At 38.8% G+C, this 20,580-nt stretch overlaps 1 protein-coding gene and 1 long non-coding RNA gene across 5 annotated transcripts in view; both read right to left on the minus strand.

Moving 5' to 3' along the window:
• The window catches only part of LOC148052385 (uncharacterized), a 137,767-nt gene extending 135,959 nt beyond the window's left edge, over positions 1–1,808 (minus strand). For all 3 annotated transcript variants that reach the window (XR_015698842.1, XR_015698840.1, XR_015698841.1), the window contains exon 1: positions 1,607–1,808. This is a non-coding gene — a long non-coding RNA (uncharacterized LOC148052385). The remainder of the gene's footprint in view (positions 1–1,606) is intronic.
• The window catches only part of DPP10 (dipeptidyl peptidase like 10), a 562,528-nt gene that overhangs the window by 526,312 nt on the left and 15,636 nt on the right, over positions 1–20,580 (minus strand). Inside the window, exon 1 of one of the 2 annotated variants that reach the window (XM_087732308.1) lies at positions 9,015–9,033. The exons of the other annotated variant lie outside the window; for it this stretch is intronic. The gene's annotated coding sequence lies outside the window, so the exon portion shown is untranslated. Of the gene's footprint in view, positions 1–9,014; positions 9,034–20,580 lie in introns of those variants that run through there. 2 annotated transcript variants of the gene reach the window in all.

Genomic DNA, 20,580 nt, shown 5'->3' on the forward strand with positions numbered 1-20,580 from the left:
TATTCAACCACTTTTAACATACTTTCACTGAGCTCATTCTTTACAGTCATCTCAATTCTAAATAAGATAAACACACATATGGTATATCAGCATAGATCTTCCTACAGAACTATACTGAAATTGTTGCAGACTGTAGCTATTACTACAGTGCTACAGAGGAGCTTTGTCCTTTCTTGGCTCCTGGCAAGGATCACTCATAAAAAAACTATGACTTTTAGCTTCAGACAGAAAGAGCAGCAAATAAATTTACTGGTATCTGGATTTGCAGAGAGTCAGGTCACAAGCTATACCAGAAGCCCAAACAGCAGACACCTGTGCCTGCCAAATGGGAGTCTCCTTCTCTGCTTTCCTCAGCAGTGGGGATGTTTTCCTGTCCTTTAGGTTAAAGGTGAAAATAATATTCTGAAGGTGGATTGCGTACATGCATTGAAACTTGTAGATAGAGCATATTTAACCAACCCAGTAAAATAAAAGTCTGAGCCTTTGACAGATAGGCCGTCTTGATTTGGCTTTAGAGCTCTGAACTAGGGAAAAATATTTGATTTTTAGAAGATATTCCAGACCAGAAAAAGACTATTAAAAAAATCCTAAGACTACCGCTCATTTTCAAAGTGGACATAAACTCACAGGCAGCTACATCACTCAGACACCATAAATATTTAAACAATGTGTTCCTGTTTTAAGGTTTGTTACATTTCATTCTGAATTATCCCATAGTTCAGTGAAAAATTAACATTATATTATATGTTAAAGCATACATTCTGTTGAGAAAGAATACTGAAATGGAAACTTTCACCTTCAAAACTAAAGCAAAAGTTAGAGTTTTCAGTAGAACTAACGTTCAATTCTGTTATCTTTTCATATGACCCACAACCAAAAAACAGACACCCTATCTCTTCAGCAGCTAGACAGTCTTACTTGGTTTTACAAGCATTTTGTTCTTAACTGAAAGCTTCAAATTCATAATTGTCCTTATTACCTTCCTTATCATAAAACTCTATAAGATACTATGGATAACTGAATTTTTCCCATTGCATCTTAAACACATCAATATTAGAGACGGAAGTTTGGCTTAACTACCAGAAACTATATTCTCCTATCACAGCATTTTTAAACAACACCCAGCCTCCACAAGCTGCATTCACAGAATTCTAACCACATATATCCTAAAAATTATTTGCATAGTTGCATTTAAATTGGTTACTTTTATCCCTTTTCTAGTACAATATCAAAAGACAAGGAATATCAACCAAACAAGCCCCAACTATCATCATTACAATCTCCTTCCTGCCTGCTCTGCACTACAGTAGCACTTACCTCAAGCAGATCCACACTAAAAAATTTCACCCAAGCAGCTAGAGAAGAAAATCTTACAAGAAACACTAGATTGCCTAGGCTGCACTTTGTAGTTTATTTTGCTTGACCATAAATGAAAAATAAATGTAGAATAACTCTGGGAGAGTGGAGCCTGCAAATCAAAAAAATCTGAATCTGGTCCTACATGCAGTGCTATGAATCGAGTATGTTCACTGGTACCAACTACGTTACAGCAGAGAATAATATAATATGACAACTAAATTGCATCCTATGTATTTTTGTTCTGTACCTTAGAAGATCATGAGTGCTCACTTTCAAGCAGGTCAAACCCAGGCAGCAGCAAGCATCAGCAGATTTTCAAGGAAGTTTCTGGTTCACGGACAGCAATGATAGAACCCAGTTTTTGCACCAAATTGTCTACTTTTTACCATCCAGATAGCTGCAAGCAGTAAAGACTGTATTAGCAAATCTGCCTACCAGGAGAAAGTCTGCCCTCAGGGAACAGGTCTGGAGAGGAATGGCAAAGGCCAGTGTACTATTAGAAGCTTATGTTGCATGGTTTGCAAGGTGTTCCTCATTAGCTAATTAAACTGAAAATGTGAAACAAGGCAGTGAGCAATTTTCTGATGGGCAGTCTCTGATTAGGTACAGAAGGAGACACTGACTAATAAAGCATAGTGCTAACACCTGAATACTGCAAATGATACGTAGTCAGCAGTTAACTACTGGTGTCCAAACAGGGTAGAAGATAAACATTTTTTGTCATGAAGGGAGTACATAGGTATTCCTAGCAGATCAAAAGTACTCTTTCAGTCACTTCTTAGCCTGCCATTTGACAAACTAATGTATTTTTCAAAACACAGTCAAGTCTCCTAAACCTTAAGTCATATTTTTTCTGCCAATAATCATGGATGAAAGGTTTAACTTAACAATGAGACAAATCTTATAGCCACACCACTGAATTTTGAGCCACTGATATTATTTTTATTATTTGGCCATGCATGGATTTGAACTATAATTTGTGGCCATCAGATTCTTTTTAACTGCTTAAATCAAAACCTGTGCTCTGCACTGAAAATTAACCTAAGTAAACTGCCCAAATTTAGCATGCTTGTTTTGGCAGTCTTAGGCTAATTGTTTTGACCTTAATCTGTCATATTTATTCACAGTATAGCATAAAAGGGCAATGTTATTTTTTCACCTTTTAGAGCATTCTAGTGCAAGTTAATCAGGGCATCCTTCTAAATTTCCAGGTAGAAATTACTCAGGAGCTTAAAGAGTAATTCATTGAAAATAAATATTCAATTACACAGTACAAAGAAAAAGATTTTAAATTTATATTTACATTAAGTTTTTCAATAAAATTCCAAAACTATTATTTCTTAAGAAAACATTGCATGAAGGTACTAGTTACAATGTGGTATGGTGCATTAAAAAATTTTTAGCAGCTCTAAATCTGTTTGCACAATTTCCATAATTTTGTCAACAGAACAAAAACACATTTTTATTAAAGACATTACTTCCTTTTTTTCAGGCTACATGAAAGCAAGTAGCAAACGTATTTCCTTGTTGCCACAGTTACCATACTAAGTTGCCCTTAGAAACTTATTCTACAAAAACAAAATAGGTTTTTTTCCCCCTTGAACTGCTTCTTTAATGTGTGTTCAAAGGTGGGTGAGCAAGTGGTAAGACTATTAAATGGTCTTCCATGCTCTTTTTTTTTCCAGGGGATTGAACTACAGACACATCTATAAAACAGCAAATGCTGTCCTGTATGGGAAGAAAGAAATGCTCCAGCTAACAAAGCAAAAGCTTATCTTTCCAAGTGTTATTTCCTAAACTAACATATGTAAATCATTTCACAGAATCCAGAGGCACACCCAAATACATGAAAAATAATTGGGCAGCCAAAGCAAAGGAGCATAGCTGCCATTAAAGATTTACAGACTTTCATACAAGGGCAAAAATTGCCTGCAGAGAAGCCCACTTAAGCAATCTCCAGCCTGCTGAGACTCAAGCAGAGCCTGTTGCTCTTCTGAACCAATATTGAAGATCTTAATTTCACTGTCAGTGCCTCCCCTGAAGCTGTTGGCCAGAAAGGAGCTGCTGCAGGGCCAGAGAGATACCACGTGTTTCCCACAGGGCTCCACAGCTGCCAATAAGGAGACCTGACTCAACATGCCTGACATTTGGCAATCAAACTTTCCTTTTTGGAGAAAATGTTGGAATTTTTAATAAACAATAAATTCCCATGTGACTTTTGTTAATTTTTGGAAAAATTTAACACAGTATCCCCACTGCAAGGCAGGAGCCTTGTAGTCTGAAATTTGGAGGCAGCGTGAAGGCATTTCCCCAGGAGACACCCACTCTGATGGGCTGCCCAAGCACCAGGTAGCCTGGCAGGAGACTGGAAAGTCAGAAGTCCTCCTGGCACTTCTCAGGCAGTGAAGTACGCTTTCCAGAAAATTCCTGCCTATCTGTACAATTCATGGGCAGTAAGTCGCACTTCTCAGCTGGAGATGTCTAATGTACTCATGGAGGCGGATTTTTGTCCACAGCTCCCAGGTAGGTGGGTGACCTGCATGAGCCTTCTCCTCCACACCCCTTCTTCTGTCCAGCAAAGGCTTTGCTCTCATCCGCCAGGCTAATCTCCTTGTTACACGCTTCTCTGCCCCATTCATATATAGTGAAGAAACATAATAATTACAGCAAGTTATAATAAAGACTTCTCTTGCTTTTTAAAAGGATGTGCTTTTCTACCAAATAAAGAATAACTCTTTATGTCATATAATGGTAAAATAGCTCAAGGAGTTATCATAAGGAAGTATGGAAAGTTAATTCAGTGTTTCATTTTTTCAACTCCTTCTCTGATTTAAAGCCCAGCCTTTCATGATGTCTCCTGACTTCACTCAAGTCTTTTTCTATCCATTACAAATACCTACTTTATTTTTACCAGTATCTCACTAAATCAAAGTCTCTACAGCATTTGCAAGCTGGATATGGTCATTTACCAACTAGTGTAGTGGATGTTCTAAGTATTAATAAATCAGATAATTTATACTAAAATATCCATGTATCACTTTGAAATTAATCTTAGCCTGATCACAGAGTCCGTCTCAACCTGAGAACGGCAAGACAACATGCTGGCATGCCACTTTCAGTATCAAACATTAGCCATGAGCCCCCACGGCTGTAACCAGCTTAAAAAATCCACCATAAAAAACTCGCCAAAATTAACATTTGCAATTTCTGCAGTAAAGATGAAAGGTTATATATTAGAAGAGGGAGAAAGTGAATCCACAGCTCTGCCTTTTTGCATTATGTTGGCTTTAAATCAAATCAAAACCCAGAAAAGCCTATTCTAAAGTAATTTTGCTAGAACAGGTGAATTCATGAGAATTTTATCTTGGAAACTGGAATCCTTTCAGCCCAGAAATAACTCCCTGATTTTTACTTGACTCACTAACCCTATTCCTCAAACAAAATTCAGACAGAGATCCCAAGAATACATCTACCCTCATCTCTTTCACTGGATGACTTACCATTTTATTCTGTACTGATAACCGCACTTTTTAAAGTAAATTCAATTCGCATTTCTTAGTGTGCACTGCAAAATGCAACGGAAGATTTGGTACTGTAGTATCTAATATCACTAAATGTGTTTTAAAATATTGGAAAACAGGACTGGTGGTTCTGTAAATAATGACTGCTACTGTTATTTTGCTCTCCTTTGCCTTGACAAAATGACCTTCATGGTTTGGTGGACTTGGCAGTGTTAGGATTACAGTTGGACTCGATGATCTTAAAGGTCTTTTCCAACCTAAATGATCGTATGATTCATTAGCAGGTACAAATTGGGTTTATGGAGATCTATTTAATGACATGCTCGCCCTTACTTTGCCAGCAAGTTTTGAGGGCAAGTTGGTGGGGGTTTTTTTGGTATAACAATTTTAGTTTATTCAGCTTCCAAATATACCACCGTAAAGTTGAAGCTAGCCAGATAAAAGAGAGGCATTTACCTGCCCTGAAAAGACACACAGATAAGACAAGACTATCATGTGTCTTTGGTAAGACATATGGTAGTGTTCAGTGCTTTTTTGACCAATCATATATTGAATCCACACAAATGACTCAAATGAGTTTCAGATTACCTTTCTAGAGAGAAAAGGACACGCTGTAGTACAAACTACAAACGTCTTGAACAGAGGTTAATCCTGTAGCTTCAGAGTAACAACACAGGATGATGGCAGCAGCCACATCATGGGATATTATGTTGGCACTCCTTGTCAGAAACACAACACATTGATTATGGATAAATACACAGCAACCTGTCAGAGAGTAATTCTGAAGACTATTAGAAGAACTCAGGTCCCTCTTTGGACTCAAAATGAAGTGACCATATTTATAAGTGTTCATAATATGCTTTAATCAGACCATTTTTATAGGTAATTAGGTAGTTCCCTGAGCAGCAAAACTGATGAAAGAGGTTTTCAGAGGGTTTTTGAGCATGGTCGTATTGCTGGATGTGAGGGAATGGAGGTCCAGTCTCGTGCTCTCCTCCATGACATCACAGCCAAAAAAATTGTCTTCCTTGGGGACTCAGTGTTGTTTAATGAGGACTGAGCTCACTCTGACATTTTTCTTTCTCTGGGGGCATTTTCTATCCATTGGATTTAAACGTGCTGATAGAATGAGCATCTCTCAAGCTATGGGAAATAAAAGCTTTGTTTCTCAGGAAAACCATAAAAACCATAGATTTTCCATATTTAAAAATTGGTGAATGTCACAGGTGGAATTCAAGGCAAAACATAGAATTCAGTGAGTCTAATTTTCATCTGGTTAAACCAGGGAATTCTTCAGTGAGCTCAGGGACCCCGATTTACACCAAGAGTAGCAGACATGGTACCATTTCTTTCGCTTTTTTCTACTGCTTGCTGAATGCTATTTCTATTTCAGGAGGAGTTAAAATTTAATCACCCACATGTAGGGAAGGTGATAGTGATACACAAAGTCCTTTATGATTTTTGATACCAATCTAGGTATGACTAAATTCTAAGTACAAAAAAAAAAAAAAAAAAGAGAGTTTTTAAATGATGACGTTCCACCAGAGCATGTAAGGACAATGGTAGTTCCTTAACTTGTTAGACAAATGCACAATTGTTGAGCTACTTACCATAACTTTTAAATGTTATGCATATTTAAAATTTTTACATGCAGTGTAATGTTAAATTTTGTAAACATGATGTGCAATACATCTGGAAAACAAAGTTCTAACTGGAGCAAATGGCATTTTATTTTAGTTTATTACCTACTTGTATAGCTTTCCTTTCAAGTGAAAATTTGTTTACTTAAAAGGGGACAGAGCCTTCTCCACAATTTATCTTTTATAGTCTGTAAACCATCCTGCACACAATAATTTCAGCTGCTTCTTTTCAGAAGGGAAATACAGATTTTGTTCAGTAAAGCGCAACAAATACCGCAGGTTTGTCTTCTGGATATTTCCATTACAGAAGAGAAAAGCCCATTTAACCTATGAACAGAGGGTACTGGAAAACCTAGGGAAATGAAATCCTTGTAAGGTCATCTCTAAGAAATTACAGTGCACTGTTGATTTAGCGATGTAAGAGGCTTGCAGGGGGTTCTTTGGTGGGAGGAGGAGAGTTGCTTTTTTAGGCTCAACAGCATTTCTAGGATATGCATATTCTGTTCTTGTTTCGTGCTAAGGCTTTATGTTTCTGCATAGTGAAAGCTGACAAACTCAAGTGCTTTCAGATATTATCTATGTACTGAATCCCTCTCATTTTAAGAGCTCTGGGAGAGCTAAGGGAGATGATTTTTTTCTCATCCTGAACCAGGATGAAAAGTTTTTAAAATACAAAAAAAAGTTGCAAAATAGGCGTTTCTTTTCAATACTTTGTAAATGTTCTATTTGACTTCAGTTTAATTTTAGAAATACATTAACCACCAAATTGAATTATGAGATTTTTTTATTTTTTCCACAAAATTGTTTAAAAAAAATTCCACAGTTTCAAAGCTTTTTTCTCATATTTCATGAGCAAGGCAACACACTGAAAAGAAACCTTTCCCATATTGACAAGTCAGTATTTTCCAGTGACACAGTCTTGTTACAAATATTTTCTCCAATTTTCAATAGCACCAAATACCATAGATTTAATGGGAAATTCAGGCAGTTAAAAGCAGGTCAAATTAGGTTATCAGCTGTTCCATTATATTCCTGGAATGGCTTTGCCACTTAAGAAAAAAGATGGCTTCAATCGCCATGCAAAACTATCCAAGTTTTATGGTATTCTCTCCTGCGACCTTGGCCGTATCACCTAACATAAAACTCTGCTCTGACAGAAAAGGCACAACAGCCACAGACTCCATTTGAACACCAGACAGACATAAATGTAACCAGCAGTCTCAGCTGTGCCTTCAGATCGGTGGTAGGGACTGTCGGAAACAGATCGATGCGTTTCCTCTCCCATAGAGCAAGCAAGATGTTCACCTCAAAATGATGTATAGTTCAAAGTAGCTGAATTAGTACTTTGGCATCGTCAGAAGCCCACATCCTTGGTGGGATTTCAGAAAGCACAACAGTACTTTAAACGTATCCCACTGATTTTCAATAGATTGTAAATCAAGTCTATGATTTTTGAAACTCCACACAAATAATTGGTTTGACAGCAGTCTCTCTGCACTATGAAAAAGCCAATTTAAAAAAACCCATAATCTTAGGGTTAATGCATCACTGTGAACTAGAACTGTAGAACTTCACACTTGTTAACAATAAACGTTTACACCCAGCTTACTCTCACAGAATTTCATCCTCTTCATTTCCTTTTTATTTAAAATGACAGACAGAGAAATCTAAAAATATGGTAGGAATAAATTGTCTGATCTATTCCTTTTATCTTTTTAAGGAAGAAAATAAATGTTAGTACAAGGCAGACAAAAAGGAACAAAGAAGCCGTGAAGTGATAGTGTCCCTGTATTCAGCACTGGTGAGGCCGCACCTCGAGTCCTGTGTTCGCTTTTGGGCCCCTCACTACAAGAAGGACATGGAGGTGCTGGAGCGTGGCCAGAGAAGGGCAACGAAGCTGGTGAAGGGTCTGGAGCACAAGTCTTATGGGGAGCGGCTGAGGGAGCTGGGGTTGTTTAGCCTGGAGAAGAGGAGGCTGAGGGGAGACCTTATCGCTCTCTACAACTACCTGAAAGGAGGCTGTAGCGAGGTGGGGGTTGGTCTCTTCTCCCAAGTAACAAGGGATAGGATGAGAGGAAACAGCCTCAAGCTGCGCCAGGGAAGGTTTAGGTTGGATATTAGGAAAAACTTCTTCACCGAAAGGGTGGTCAGGCATTGGAACAGGCTGCCCAGGGAGGTGGTTGAGTCCCCATCCCTGGAGGCATTTAAAAGACGGGTAGACGTGGTGCTTAGGGCCATGGTTTAGTGGTGGACTTGGCAGTGCTAGCTTAATGGTTCAACTTGATGATCTTAAGGGTCTTTTCCAACCTTAACGATTCAGTGATTCTATGATTCTAAGACAGCTCGGTGACAGAGACCTGAGCACGCCCTCAAACACTGGTAACACCAAAGCAAGGTAAGGGACTCTGTACTTATGCCAATAAATCTTGATCACGAACACAACAAACTGCAAGAATGACCCTTCGGGATCACCTTTGACATAGTGTTTCATTACCTTTCCAGCCTGCTTGCCAGATCCAGAGGGAACATTGCATGGCCCCAGCAGACACCTAGAGAGGAGTAAAACTGCAGGTTTGTTTTCACATTTTTCCGAGAATTGTTTTAAGTTACTCAGTAAGGAGGCCAAACTGAAAATGACACAAGGGGATGAGGGGCTGCCTGCACCACAGCTTTATGCTAGGCAGTGAAAGAACTTCTGTCATTTCAGGGGCTGTGATGCTGCCTGTCCTGTCTCTCTTGGAAAATCCGGGATGATCCATGCACTTTCACATCCATTTGGGGCACAGACACCCACTGTCCCTGGCTCATCCAGCTGGACAGTGTCATGTGGTGATCACTAAGGCCCGGGGATTTTGAAGGCAAAACTGTTTGCAAAATTAAAATAAATGTCTCAATCCTATCACAATGTCTAAAGAACTAGAGAAAGACAGTGCTGGCCCATTTAAGCGATAGTTACCTGCACTTCCATTCTCCAAAGCCTCTCGCAAGTAGTGTGTCTTTCATCTCCTCCTGTTTCTGAGATTACTATGTGCTGACAGGAGTGTTTTGGAGTGATCTGAAAGTGCTTTTAAAGGATAACATGTGGAAATAAATAATTCAAATTTTTCTTGAGTGTTTCTTTAGTGTCTCAGCTTACATATAGAGAGGGCTTTTATGGAGTGCTCACCTGTACAGTGGGTTGTGTTCTCTGCTAAGTGTTTTGCCTGAATTACTTTTGAATGCTCTTCTTCTAACACAAAGATAGTAGGCTTTTATATCCCTAGTCTAGTCACATTCCTGCTAGACAAGGGATCTATGTTTGAAGTACTGGACACAATTAGTGGCACAATTTTTAGCAAAACCACACATGCTTTATGATTTAACATGTAATATAATATGAGCTTTTAATAAACTGTGCAAAACCAGGAATAGTATGAACATGGGAATAAAAAATTTTGGAGAATTTCTGAAACAATCAGGCAAGATTTAATAATACCAAAAAACAGGGTAACAGAATAAACATTAAGGACCTGAAATTACAGCTGCAAGCATATCCCATAGCAGCAACAGGTACTGCCAACAAAGTGTGTTAAATTAGTCTATCTGATGAAAATTATTTATAAAAGAATGATATATGATATGATATTGAGTGAATATGATATTTTCTGATTATCCCTCCTTGCTAACACATGATCCACATCAAAAGAAATATACATTTTCTGCTGAAAATGCTAGATGTTCTGCTGCCAATTTTTCTTTTAAAATACCCATTTTTTAACACTTGCGTGTACACTCAGGATCATGCGGTAAGAGAAAGCCACAGTTAGCACATTCTGTGATGTTTTTCTGACATTTTCTGTAAAAAATACTCGTGACTAAATATTTCAGTAGCTACTGATATGGTTTATAATCCCTTAAAGTTTCACAGGATAGCAGTCTTAAAAAAAGTATTTTTAAACCACTCTTTCTTTCTCCCTCTCTTTTTCTTTACAGCAGTCTAGGAACCCAGCCCTTAGGAGAGAAGTCTGGCTGGCTGCAGCAAAATTAAAGCTTTCATGGTGTATTAATTTGTCTTGGAGGGCATAGATTACTGTACAACTGAGATAAAATTAAACATCTTGGTCCAGGGATGTTCAACGGTTTCATTTTAGATGACAAAAAGTACAGATACTATTTTTATCTCTCAGTTAACACCCTGCTCTGGTACACTCCTTTGCCTCTGCTTTTCACCACACACATCCACTCCTATCCAACACAACAGGAGTGGACAGACGTTGGATGGGTGAAGCACGTTGGATGGGTGAAGCACGTGGGCTAAAGCAGACCACAATTTCAGTTGACTGATATGAGGTCAGAGGGGCAGGGACACGGGGTTCTCTCTGCATTGCTGTTGGTGCAAACCAAACCAAGCATTTACACTCCCAAGAACCTCCGTGCTGCAGCCTGACCTAACTTACCAGACATAACACAAAAATCATTAAACACATTTCAAAGCCTGCTATCTACAGGAGATGGGACTGGATGAGCCTCCAAGCATAAAATTGATGACACTACGTAAGGAAAAATCAGAATAACATCAATATTTAGTTTTGAAAAGGTGAAGACAGATAAAATAATGAAGACTGCAGAAAATTTAAGTTGGGTAGTTTTACTCATCCCTTCTCAGACTATAAAAATAGTTGCCACAGATCAGAGAGGCAGCAAATCGGCCTCCCAGCACCATTAGTGCCAGTCTGTCCAGCAAGGAACAGAAATGGCTGCCTAGAAAAGGCCGTATAACACAGGGAGACTGGCCAACCTGCTGGGAAAACCTGACATCTTTCCTAAAAAGGTTTCAGGTGATTTGAGTTGACTATACTGAGGTTATCTTCCTCTGCCTTGCAAGCAGCAGTTGTTTATAAACTGCATCTTCTCTTTTTCAGTGCAGCGTTGCTCTTGTCAACCCAAGACACACTCCTCCTATTTAGCCTTCCTAAATTTCACTGACAAATGTAGCAAGTGTAACCCAGTGATTAGTGGTTAGAGTCTATTAAATGTTTCTTGAAAACAACCTTTAACAGAGCTAACGAACCTCCAATTCCACCTAGATTTACAATTTACATATTCAAAACCCCTCTTTGACTACAAGTTAGAGCGCAAAGATTTGTATTTCCCTTCCCAGCAGATTCTGGCATAATATCCGAGCAAAGTAAGAGATTAAAAATAGAAAACTACATTGTACCATGTTGTTCCTCCATTGCAGGATGAAAGCAATGAAAATGTCAATTTCTGCAGAAAAACTTGTTATGTATTTGCAAATGATAAGGTAACTTGCACTTTTTGCTTTCACCAGAAGCAGCTGAAAACCGTAGCTAACTTATAGGCAGGAATGATTTATAATATGTTGTAGTTCCAGACTGTCAGCTGACCCTTGTAGAAATACCTTATCTACACCTGAGGTTTGGCACCTCTTCTCCCACTTCATCTCTCCTCAAAAGGCTCACAGACCACGTTTTTCATGCTCTCCTGCTTTTTCTGCTGACAGGAACAAAAAGATGCAGTGCCAGCCACTTTTCTTAGGTTCTAGTTTCAGAAAATGTTGTACTAATCCCTATATGGTACTGACATACAAGTGCAGAGAGTAAAAATCTTGTGTATTGATAATCCTGGTTGGTTATCATGAAACAGTAGTCTCTGGTGATACACAATCATTACAGGATTCCCCGTACGTGTAATGTGTCTATATTACTTGTCTCTGGGCTTCAACTTTGGCTACTCTAGGAGCACGCAGAAGGTAAGAAAATGGCTTAACTGGGACAAACTGAGAGCCCAAAGAGAGAGACCAGTTTAAGGAGCAACATGGGGCTCAGCAGGGCCCTGCTGCCCCACACCACAGGGAATGGTCCTCATGTCATGAAGCACACCCAGCACGGCACGTCATTCACAAAATAGGATTTCAGCCCCTGTGAAATGAAGTCGTAGGTGTTTCCTCTTCAAAACTCATTTGCTGAGAAAAAGCGCTGGTCTGGCTGGTCCTCAGAAGATTCAAGTCTCTGGATGGCAACTGAATGCTTCTTCCCACAAGCTCTAAAGGGATGGCAAAAGTTCAAGGAAAACCTTTCTTTCTTAATATACTCCATTAGCTAGCTGTAGGTAGTCCCTCACTCCATGCATAATTTTGATTTCTCACTCTCCTCAAGTACCTTATGAAGCCCAGATTTCCCTCCTAAAGCAAGACCTTCAAAGGAAAACACTGAAAATACCTTAGTAATTTATACATCCATATCTTGAGATTTTCCAGCAAGCCCATCCATCACTGTTTCTCCATTTTGTCTGGCAGGTGCAATAGGGGTGCAGAGTATAATATCATTGCTGACCACAGCAAAATAAAGAATATCTGGGTATCTTTAATTGTGCTGTTCTAAGATTACTTTTATGCTATGACATGTTCTTTGCATTTCAAAGCAAAGCATTCATATTTTAAGTAAAATTAAGTGCATGCTTCTAAGGGTTGCACCAAAGGCATTTCTTTAAGCAGTTTACAGACAGTTGCAGCTTTGACTCCAGATAAGCACTTTTTTCTTTCTTGAAATGCTTAACTAAGAGGATGAATTATACTAGTCACTTAACTCAGTGCTGTTCTTTATCTGGCTCCTACTTTTGTGTTAGATCAATACTGAATGCCGCAAGACAAAAGGAAGATAATCAGATTGTTATTTCACATTAGTTGGCCTACATGATGATGCCATTCAACTGCATTTAGGAAAATCTTTTTGCTTCTATGCATTACGACTCTGCACATAAATTAGTACTGTCTCCCTTGCCAGACAGCTCCCTATAAACATCTACAAAGCTATGTCTGAAGGACACATTGTTCTTTAAAAACTTTACTCTGTAGTAACACCTACTAGAACCTTGACAATAGTTAAGCTACTTCTGTACTTAGATGATGTCTGTCTTCTTGCAAACATGTCTCTCTGAGTGTATCCATAGGACATACCTGGGGTAAACCTGGTGTTTAAATGTGTCCGTAGGGTCATTTTATATGCTTCAGGGTTTCATAGTTGGCCTCCAGCTGATGCCGCAGAAGGACATGGGTCTCCCGTAGGTACCGCGTCATACATGCCAACCAAAGGGATATTTCAGATACCCAAGGCTATCCTAAATGTCACTGAATACCCATGTCTAGGCCGCTCAGTCCTACCCCTCTTGTCTTTGATGGCAAGTTCTTCAGGAGCAGGGACCACCTCTTTCTGTTTTCATGTGCAGTGCCTGTTACTGTGGAGTCCTACATCTAACTTGAATGGTGTGTACCTGTCTTGCTACAACAAGGTACACTAACCAATGAGTCCTATTTAAATTAAACAGCTGTCAATATAATGCTGTTATATTACATATGTATTTATATATAATGAACACCAGTACTGCTTAAACCCATCTGAGTCTAGAGACAGCCAGGATCAGTGAAAGCTTTGGACTGAAGGAGACAGAAGAGGACAAAAAGCAGTGTATGTAGCTCAGTAGTATTTTTGGCCTCACCATTGATCCACTTATAATCTTCATAAATCACTTTTCTCTCCATATATATATATTTTCTTTGCCATTTTTTTCTGTTTAGCATGAAGATACAGACTGTCTATTTTGGAGGGCCCTTGTGAACAGAAGCAATTATTGACTTGGGCTAAAAAATAACAGTAACCTGAAAAAAAATTAATATCCTGGGCTTTCCCTCCTGACATGAAATGATGAGTATGAGGAAATTCCTCCAAACCCTCAAATTTTTATGTGGTTTCCCAGAAAGTCATAAACTGTTTTGATCAAAACCAGGCCCAAACTCACTGACAGTTGGCAACTTCTAGAAAGTTCACAGTGAGCTAAATTTCACGCTCTGTTATGAAAACCTGTTTTAAAAAAGCACGATAAGAATCCACAGAGCCTTAAGTTCATTTTGCGTCAGATTGAATTGAAGTATCTCAGTAATTAAAGACATGATAGTTGTAATCACTAATGACAGCCTTCCACAGAGCAGTGTGGGGGTGGCAATGGCGTGAGCCACCTCTCTTCTCTGCAAGCAGATCAGCCTGGGACAAAAAAAATGCAGTTTGGTGACCTGGATGCTAATTCCATCACAAATTCCTCGTGGAACGTTAATGCATTATTTGCATATATTCAAATGCTGGGGGGATTTGTGAGCCCGCAGTTTCTGTCTGCCTCCGGCTCAGCCTGTCTGTGCTAGTCATGCATAAGCAGATACTCCAGAGCACAGCTTTGCCGTATCTGTTGAGGCTGAAAACACAGGCACCTTTCTAATTAATAGCTTATTAAAGATTATGCATATGTCATTATTAATCAGCTTAAGAAATGTGCCTTTAATTTTGCCTCCCTGGACAGCCACTCAGTAGTAACACAGGACTGCCCAAAAACATGGCCATTACAGCCATGGCTGTATTAGCTGCTTCAAATCTGGTGCTGTTGAAAATTTTTGCTACTTCTGATGGAATATTTCAACCATCTGCATGTCACTGCATATACTGACACAGTGCTAGGCAGCGTAGGGGCTTCCTCCTTTTCCAAAACTAACCTACATCAATTTTCTTATTACAGAAGAGCAAACTCCAGATCAACGCACAGGTGCTCATTTTTTCAATCTTTCTTAGACCTTATTTACTTCTCAAATAAACTAATTAATTTACTGTAGACCAAGAATTAGACCAAAGCTCTTCAACTGACACCCAACAGACAGAGACAGCAGGTGGCTGCACAGGGCTGCAGCGTGATGTGGTGGGTTGGCTGAAGTTGATACAGCTGGAAGAAGCAGAAGCAACTGCTCCTGTCATAAACCTACTTGGGCCATCTTGAGTAGCCAGCTGAATGGGAAAAATTAGATGAAATTCATCCAATACTGATGTTAATTCCTCATTGGAAGCTGGAAAATACATCATTTTTAGAAGAGGAATTCTAAGTGTTGTTTCTAGCTTTTTAAGTCTCCAGTTTCCGATGAGAAAGTAACCAAAAACATCTTCAGGGCTGCCGTGGGATTGAATCTAAAGAAAACATCATTTTTATCTCCAAGAAAAATCCTCAGAGAGGCTCCCATGAGGAGACTGTATTTGTGAACAGTGCCGTAAGGCAGTAACAAGAGTTTTAAAAGTCAGATTCAGAAACTTCCGACAGTCCCAGACAGAGGAAGGAAAATGTCGGTCTTTTAACACTTTGTAAAGCACCTATTTTATGATATTTTGAATTCATTTTGTATCTTTAATGTCAAAACTAGCTGCCTCACACACTGCACATTAGGTGGTTTATCACCATTTTCAGTAAAATAAACTTTAATAAGGCTGTCTCTTCTTTAAAAGGTACTTGGCATTTTCAAAGCTCCAAAGAGGTTTTTGCCTGCAACCCTTCAGCTCCTCTTCTGGAAAGGCCTGTAAACCTCCTGCTGCTCACCTGTTTAATCCTACAAACTGTAACAAATTAGGGGGATGGAAAGAGAATGAATATTTATTTCTTTACTCTTGAAATGTCTCAACATCCCCCATTGCTTTAAGTTGGGAGGGCAGGCTATTAAGTTTGAGTTACAAAACCAGCTTTGACATTTCTTATTCCTTATAGAGCAAAAAGTTTAATTTTTACAGAATTTTAATCTCTAAGTCTTCAAAAATGTGAAGTTTACAGACTACTCTTACCTTAAAGTCTTATTAGAACAACCTAGGCTCAAAACAAATGTTGTTCTTCTCCCATGTGATTTTCTCTGCATACCTATATTTACACCCTATTTTACCCTTCTTCCAGGTCAACAGATAAGCATAGGTTTTTGGACTCATATTATTCTGAATGCAGAAGCAGCACATGGGGGATCACTAACGAAGCAAATGCTAGTCAGTTTTCCCTGGCCTTATATCAGCTTAAAGACTAAAAGAGAAGGCAATATTGAACCTGTCAGCTGGATCACGTAAAGTGTTTTAGACTCAAGACAAATTCTGTTGCATTTAATTAAATTATTCTTAATTTCTTGGGGTTTTTTTCCAAGAATTGGTTAAATTATTCTTAAATTTGAGCTAGAACTATTCTGAAATAATATTTTCTAAAGTCTTCACTTGGTTACCAAAATCAGCTGTTACTGATCATCAACTTTACACCACAATCTGAATCTTTACATCATTATTAGCACATGAAATTTGGCCTCAGTTCAACACAAAGAGCTTGCAAAATATGACAGTATATGGTTGTGCAATGCACGAGTATTTCTAGTTAAAGTTCCATTTCTATTTTAGACAAAAAAAAAACAGAAAACTTGCAGTTCTAAAGGTAAGATTAAATGCAAAATATAGAAGTGCTCTGAAAATATTTTTCATTAAAATCTACCTTAAAATTCCCTCCCCTCCTTTAATATCTTTAAATCTAGACAAGTTGAGAAATACGGCTTATTCTTTGGACCTTCAGGACCCTCAAATGAGCCAAACCAGCATTTTCTCTTTCAAATGTTGTTCCTTAGAACAACATGCATGGTAGAACCCAGTGGAATAGTACTTTTTCACACACACTGTGAAAGCTTGCATCATTTTTAAAATTTTTTATATTTTTTTGGCATATGCCCTGTCAGGAGAAGGAAGCCATGCCACATGCTGATTCTCTGGCTGTTTCATCGTGTATGCTGTTTCATACCACAGCCAAAAACCCTGAATCTGAAAAGCTTTTCTATCCATAGAGAAGATGGCCTTGCTATAAAATGCTACAGCTCCTTCTAGGAAAGGTAGAGAGGTGTATCAATTAAGTACATTTTTATATTGTTCATTTATAAGGAATTTTATATTGTAACATCTGGGTAAAAATGTTAAAAGGAAGGAGAAAGAAAGAAAGAAAGAAATCTATTGCCACATAAGAGAGAAGTCTCATAGCAATTTCTACTGTATGAACTCTTGAGCTGAAGGAAGAGTTTTCATTTCTGAAGTTTTTTTTTTTATTTAGAAACAATAAAAAACCAAAAACAGCAAGCCAGAGCTCTACACCAGCTTTGATATGACCTCTGTTTTTCAAACTAATTTAGCCTTCTGTAAGACTATGTCTAGAATTTGCATTGCAGAAAATTTAAATAACCCAGAACATGAAGGAAACATCTTCTGTATCTCAAAGAAACATCTGATGTAGAAATTTTATTTTGCTTATGAACTGGCAAACCTAATTAAAGGATTCAAGATGTTATAGTGACAGATTTGGACACTAACACATATCTAAGAAACAGTCTGGCTTCAAAGTACAACACAGAAGCTTCTAGTTATAAATATTTAACTGAAGTATTAATACAAAAAATGAGAACATCTCCTTCATTTTATTTCCTAAGGAATTTCTTTGGAACAAAACTACTTACTGAAATAAGCAACTTCTTAATTCTCATAGATACGGGGGGATTTAATATAAACATCTGTTTTAGAAAGGCTTCTGCAAATTTCCAGTTTAGCAACACGTGACATGACATGACATTTGAGTCCAGTAGTTCCTTCCCAGAGCTTGTGGCTACACCTTCACCTCTGCCCCATTGCTATCCCAGACTTCAAGGTGGCCTTTTCCAGCTGTGCAAGAAACGTCCTCAGGGGCCAGGAGTCCATGGGAAGGGGTCCAGCTCCATCACTCCGTGCCCACACAAACACCGCTTATGGCTTTTAGCTGCAGCTGTAAATCCCCTTTCCAACTCTCTCAAAAGCCCTATCTTGGGTCCCTTCCAGCCCTAGGAGACCTCCAGAGAAGAACTCAGCCAGAGGACAGGTAAATCTCATCAGCTGCTCTTTAAGGGGCTGAAGGTCTTGATTGCTCATGGGAATTACCCCTTCTCCTTAGATGCCTCACTAGCTGCCTGTCCCTCTGGCTGGCAGACCTGGTTGCGCCACCAGCACGCACCTGCAGAAGCAAGATCTTCTCTCTTCCCCTGCCTGTGCTGGTTCTCCATTTTCATAGTCACGCTTAATTATAGCAAAAGTGCCTGATCTTCTTTTAACCAACAAAATCTTCATCAAAATGACTATTGCAGTATTGTATGTCCATGAGGTCACTAATTACTAAAACGTTATTGGATCAGAAACCTAAAGTGAATCTCACAGTAATTCAATAAAATTTAGAAGCTGGCATTAAAATTGACATAATCATTGGCAGGCTAGGAGTCTTAATTGTCCAACAGCCACCTACTCAAATGGGATTAAGGAGGAGAAGATCAGTGGGAATTGCCTACCATCACACTAAATCATAAAGTCACCCATTATTTTGTGTTGATTTAATGTCCTTAAACATTCAAGAAGTCTTTGTGTCATAGTGGAGAGACCACCTAAGCTTTCTCTCAGTGTAGTCATTAACAGTACAATCCCATGTTTTCCAAAAAAATTTTGAAATCAATTAACGAAAGGTACAAACCCATGGTCAGACGTGATCCCGTTCCAGCAGCTGACAGAGTCACCGCACATCAGCTGAGCCAGTGTAACATTCTGTCTGTTCCTACCCAGTCCTGATTAACCGAGTTCACCAGAGCGCAAAAAAGTCGCTGTGCAGCACCTTCCCCTTCCCAGCACGGCGTTGTGAGGCTGCTGCATGGCAAAAAGGCAACGCAAAGCAGCTGCAGTGCAGCCTTGCTATTGAAACCTGAGAACAATCCAGACATACTTGAACTTCCCTTTGAAACATAAACTTCTTCTGAGCATATGCATAGCAAAACTCTTATTACTCTGGTTATTAGTAGTTATTTATCAATTCGCTCAGCATCTGCAGCAGATTTCAACAATACTCCAGTTTTACTATTTGATTCCATCCACATTTCATCAGCAGGCTACTACAGCATGCATTATACATGCTGTATATTCCTCCAGCATGTTCGGTGTTCTACAGAGAAATGATGTATCCAGTAAGCCCTAGAGTCAGCCTCAAGAAAGTTGTACTATCAAGTTGCCTAATAAGATCATTTGACACATGTTGATTACACTCAACAACACCAGCTTTCATTTGATCAGGCAACTTGGATCATATCTTGCCTTCAGGGAAAGAAGGGCAAAGTCTTTGTAAGTCACCACTAAATATAAAGCTACATTATTAAGAAACATAACTCAAACGCCTTCAGCAGAGACAGAGACAGACAGATTTTCCAGCTCTGTGGCATTTCTCACTGAAAGACAAGCAAATCAATCAAATGTGGTTGGACAGGGAAGATTTCCATTAGATGTCTGGCTTATTTTTGAATCCCTGCTCCGTTCTTCACACAGCAATGAAGATCATAACTACATCAGTTCATTACTAGGGCAACGGAAGGATAATTAAAAATTATTCATACTAGCATTCTTTATATACAGAATATATTTCCTCCAAATTTTACATCATTCTGTCTGTTTAGGAAAGGTGAATGCAAATAATATAAATCCTGGCTGAAAGACAAAAAAACAAACAGTACTTTGAACACTGAACTGCCACAGTCATTTTTTTTGTTCATCTTCAAGAAAACTAGGCATAAATGCTAAACATTATTCAATGGGATATTGTTTTTTAAAAATGCAAGCCATAAAAATTATCAAGGGAAACAAAGTGAAATAATCTGGATTGCCAAAACCATTATTGATGAAAACCAAAAATAAATTAAAATGGGAAATTAGAAGGAAGTGGTAATTTGAAAGTGGAACATTTATAAGCAATTCTGAACACAATAGTAAATGAAAAGTATGTGATCCCAAAGGGCATCTGTTCCAGCTTCTCCCACGCACAAATACTGCACTTCCATCACTGCCCCAGCAGAGCTCTCTGCTCTTGCTAAAGAATGCAAATAGGAGGAAACCAGGCCAGGAGCAACTCTTCCCTCCTGGCTGCTGTGCCACTGGCAAAGGGACGTAGCTGGTGATATTGTGGGTAACAGGGAGAAATACATTAACAGCATCGTTCCACACCTTGTCTGAGAGCCTAGGGCTGACCTGTAGTTCATAGGACACCTGAAAATTTGGCAGCAATTACTGAATTCTAGATGAAGCTTTAGAGGCCATTCAAGTTCAGACTTCACAGCTTTTTGATGTACTTTACCCACCAATGGTCCTTCCATATTCAGGTATGATTTATCTTAGAGGCAGTTGCCTTACTTA

The sequence above is a fragment of the Nipponia nippon genome, unplaced genomic scaffold, assembly GCF_047370975.1.
Source record: "Nipponia nippon isolate SJK-2023a ecotype South Korea unplaced genomic scaffold, ASM4737097v1 scaffold_5, whole genome shotgun sequence".
NCBI classification, from domain to species: domain Eukaryota; kingdom Metazoa; phylum Chordata; class Aves; order Pelecaniformes; family Threskiornithidae; genus Nipponia; species Nipponia nippon.